Source organism: Zootermopsis nevadensis, unplaced genomic scaffold (genome assembly GCF_977971745.1).
Source record: "Zootermopsis nevadensis isolate Lab colony 2312 unplaced genomic scaffold, Znev_1.0 Znev_ptg000022l, whole genome shotgun sequence".
NCBI classification, from domain to species: Eukaryota; Metazoa; Arthropoda; class Insecta; order Blattodea; family Termopsidae; genus Zootermopsis; species Zootermopsis nevadensis.
The window spans coordinates 6,641,207-6,646,070 of NW_028259154.1; the positions used below are offsets into that span (position 1 = coordinate 6,641,207).

At 35.1% G+C, this 4,864-nt stretch overlaps 1 protein-coding gene across 2 annotated transcripts in view; it reads left to right on the forward strand.

The window, feature by feature from the left end:
• LOC147872968 (uncharacterized) overlaps window positions 1-4,378 on the forward strand; it is a 28,481-nt gene extending 24,103 nt beyond the window's left edge. For both annotated transcript variants that reach the window (XR_015536305.1, XM_087353343.1), the window contains exon 4: window positions 2,598-4,378. The gene's annotated coding sequence lies outside the window, so the exon portion shown is untranslated. The remainder of the gene's footprint in view (window positions 1-2,597) is intronic.
• Window positions 4,379-4,864: the final 486 nt, after the last annotated feature.

Consider the following 4,864-nt stretch of genomic DNA (forward strand, 5'->3'; position numbering starts at 1 on the left):
GTGAGTGGCTGCTATCCACATGGTAACAAATATGTTAAGGAAAACAGGTCATGAAAAAGAATTTTTTAAAGCCACATGGTAAGGAGAAAAGACGATGAAAGACATTTTCATGACCACGTAAACTGGGAAAGGAGATGATGCTGGCTAATGTCTAGGTAGTTTGTTACTTTACTTCGAAACTGTGTTAATCATGTGAAGTCTGCAGTGTCCCTTAAAATATTATGTATGATTCATTACCACCATTTGCTCATCAGATTCAGTAGTCTGAGGAGTTTCAAAGATAGGCAGCTTACCTGTATTTGATATCTGTGAGCGTGAGGAAGTCACTGTCAAAGTAGTGCATCCGTATCACCGTGATCAGGAAAAAAGTAGGAATGAGCAGTTTAATGAACAGTTCACTGGTCTGGAATATTTCCATGCCAATATCATTTTGCCTGGGAGAGAACACAGGAGAAATTGAGGTTTAAAACTAGCAAATCATGAAAATTAAGTCAACTTGACAGCTTGATATAAAAATGTAAGTATTAACAAAATAAAGTTAAGATAAGTTACCCATGCCTAAGAACGATGTCTTGGAAAGTGTACAGAGGGTATGATGGTAAGATCCTCTGCATTCTAATATTATGGCTGTGTATGGAGATGTTTTCTTCCAGGTTAAGAGTCCCTTCATTCCAATGCATAGAAAGCTGGTGCACTCCAAATAAATATGGATTGTGGAGGGATGAAGATCAGTGCTCCTGCTAAAAATGAAACCCTATTTATCCAGCCCATATACTGTCTCTTTACTAACAGAGTAATCTTGGTTCATAACAAAAAGTTCTGGAAAAGCCTTGATGCATATTGCCCATCAAATGTTTCTAACTATCTTGTAAGGTTGCGTGGAACCATAAATTAACAATTATAAAATTCAATGAATCACTTTTGCATAATTTACAATAACAGACTCTAACCATGTTACATTTCTCATTCAGATACAGCCTCAACATTTCACATAGTTAACATACTTGTAGTTTTCTCCTTTTTATTCTTCTTCTGGTCATAAAGTTAGGCCAGCAAACTACCTATTTCATCCTCAAGAATATGTGGCTTTCAACACATGAAAAATATTTCACACATGTTTGGTTATGTTTATGATTTATCTTCATACAAAACCTACATATTTAAGCTCCAATCACAAACAAATGCAAAGATAAATTTTGCCTGACAACATGTTATATTTGTCAAAGATCAATTACAAGATCCTGCATTACGTGGTGTTAGGTGCTGCTTCCAACTCGTGATGTTTCTATGATTGCCATGCTGGCATTATCAACAGTTAAATGAAACAGGGAAATTGAAAGTGGTGGCAAGATCATGCAAAATACAGGAAGTGGGGTAAAAGAATGTAAATTCAATTCAAATTAAAAATGTGTCTTACAGTTCTTGAGAAATGCCAAGATAGTCTGTCCAGTAGGAGGGAAAATCATCGAACTGATATGTGTAGATCAGTACCAGTATGGACATGGAGTAGATTATCACAGTCTGCCAGAACCCATACTTAAACTTGCGCCATGCTTGATAAGAGAGCTAAACCAAAGAAAAAATCTCACAGCAATTTGCCATTACAGCAATACCTGTATATTTATTTATTATTTGTTGTTATTTACTTTAATTGTGCATTTATTTATTCAATTTTTTATTTATGGTTTATTTAATGATGCTGTCAGAAAATTGGATAATATAGCACAAAAGTATAGTAGTAACCATTCAACTGTTATGCAAGGAGCACTTTGACACTTGCACAAACAGTTGCATATAACACTGGCTTTGATATTAATTTATATGAAGTACATATTTCCCACTATAAAGTTAAATCAAAGTACAGATACGCCACTGCACAGGATCCAAAATTACTTATTTATATATTTCATTAAATGCATCATACAATTGTTCAAATAAATGTTGTGTATGTTAACAGAGCTTACGTTATGGACCAATATTTACATGATAGGCAATTAAAAACTTGTAAATATGAGAAGAAAACTGAATTTCACGTAAAGTAGTAATTACACTGAATATACACAGACAAGAATTTAATCACCAGCCAACTTCTGCTTTAAACTTTAAAACCAAGTTTCATCAAAATTTAATTACTAGTTTTCAAGAAGGAAAGTTGTGGTTTGACAGATGGACATGACTTCTCCATCACACATTCTTTGTTAATAATACTTAAGGAAAGAAAATTATTTTTAAAGATAAGGAAGAGTGCCATATAGATAATGCGATATACAGTCATTTGAAATCCACTGAGACCTATCACAAACAGCATTATCGCTTCCACCCAAATCCATAATTTTGCCAGCACAATCTTAAAAGGTCACGCAGCCAGTTCATGGCCTGACTTGACTGCTTGGCTTCCTGTGTATCTGAAAAACCTGTAACAACAATTTACCCAGGTTCTGAGGTTTATGCTAGAACCCTCCGCTATTACAATTTTCAGTTCTAAATATTATAATTCAAACATCCAACAAACAATTTTTCTAACCACATACTTAACAGATGCAAACTGTTTTTGCTGTTATGTTGGACTTCTGGCTAATAATAGTGTTTACTTGTAGGTAGAAACCAACATTTCAGAGGAACATAATACCACCATCTTCAATTCTGGAGGCAGTGTCTTTCTGTGAAACACTGGTTATTATGCCTAAAACTCCACTTGCTGTCACTACCCAGAAGACCAACATGAACATCTTTACACTACCATTAGAATCTCAAATCTCAATGTCTTTCTGTTCAGTTCAGAATGCTTTATCTTCCTCTGCATTATCTGTCTCATTCCAAGGGAAGAACACACAATGAAGGTGTTCGCGAATGAAGTGTTGAAGAGAATATATGGAACTAACAGAATAGAATCAAGTGGAGAATGAAGAAAATTACATAATTAGGAGCATCAATATCTGTATTATTACAACATTCATAGGAAGTTTGATAGAAAACCTCAAACTAAGAAAACACTTGGAAGACAAAGGCATACATGGTATGATACTACCAAGATACAGCTTAAAGAAATAATGTATTGAGGGTGTGAGCTGGTTCAGGATAGTATCAAGTGGTGGGCTTTTGTGAACACATTAATGTCAAATAGAGGCATTTCTTGGCAACTATCAACTTTTTGAGACTGACTGAGCACCATGGAGTTCATTACCTCCACAATGAAAATTACAAATGTAATTACAATACAGCCACAAGTTCATGCAATGGTCCTCATGTCCATATTCATTACATCATGAAACAACATGTTACATTTTACCTCTGGTTGCAGGACCAACGGTAATTTGTAGAGGTGCAGCCACGTCTTCCAATCCAGATGTGTTGCGTCTCTCAAAGCGTTCTTGCATAAACTGACGCAAGGTAATCCAGAAGAAAAGTGTATATAAACTCTGAAAAATGAAAATGTCAAAAAAATATGATTGTGATGGACTACATAGAATAGATGATTTAAACGTGTCCATTACAGGCAACTCTCGGTTTACAAACATTCGCTATAATGAACGTCACAATTCATTCAAAATTTATGTCGCCAATAGATCCTTATAAAACGAAATGAACATAATTGTAAGATTTAAATATTTTTTTAAAAAATTTACTTATTACAATAATTATTATATGATAATTATACTGAACTGCTCTTGGTTAATAAAAATAACCTAGCCATTTTCTTTGTTTCTATTTTGTAACTCTTCAGGTTTCTAATTAAAATTAACAAGTACGATATCATGATTTATTATTCTTTTCTTATTTTATTTTACGTTACGTATTGTCTACAATAAACCATAACACATACATTATAATAAAACGTATTGCATACCCTTCACACACATTAATACGTTTCAACACTTTATACAATGGCTTCTGCCTCGACACCTGATGCAAGATATACATAACAAACATCTTGGAACTCGTTCATAAACGGAGAGTTGTCTGTACTGCGCTGAACAAAACGTCTTCCATTGTCGTAGTTGCACTCAAGATAAATTACGCAAGGCTACACACTACCGATTTTGGTTGTATCCCGCGAGGTAGTTAGCGGTTTTAACCGACACGTTCGTTCTGCAAGCGGGGTTGGTAGCGGCGGAAGGCGGGTCAGTGCGGCCGTCGTAACATATGGTTTCTGTTGTTGCTTTCAATCGCGTTCTCGCTTCTGAGTTTCAAATATCCATAGCTACATAACCTTTAAGAATGAGACCATGTTCATATGACATTTTACTGGGAACGATGACAGAAATTAGATCCCGAAGCATCGGCATAAAGTAGCCAGATTTGCATGGCATGCGTAAAAAGTGTGAACTGTGACTGCTTATACTCACTACAACAAAAATAAAGAACTTGAAATTTTCAATGTCTGAAATAAATTAGGAACACCTTTATACAGCCTACCAAAATCCTACTCCAACCCTGAAGAAGGAGGCAGCATGCTGCTCTGAAAGAGCATAAGTGGCATAATATTTCACAGTGCAACAACACGAGACCACTAAATGAAAATGTAGTGGCTTTAAATGTCCTTTATGTAGAACACTGAAATTTCTTTGAAACAGGTTTTATGGCTCTTACTGTTGCACCTTAAAGTGAATCAGACTGTATCTTTATTAAGCCTGGACACAGCTTACTGCCCATAAAGGTAGTAAGGTAGTAAGCAATGTTAATAATCAAATAATTTTGTCTCAACATGCGATAACAAGAATAAATTTCTGCCAGCATTACTAAGATATGATGGTGATAAGGTGGCATGTGGTGATACACTTAAATATTAAGAAAAGGTTTCGTTGGACTAAAAACATGTGCACCACAAACAGTCACATATCATACTTTAAGAATCCAGTACAAG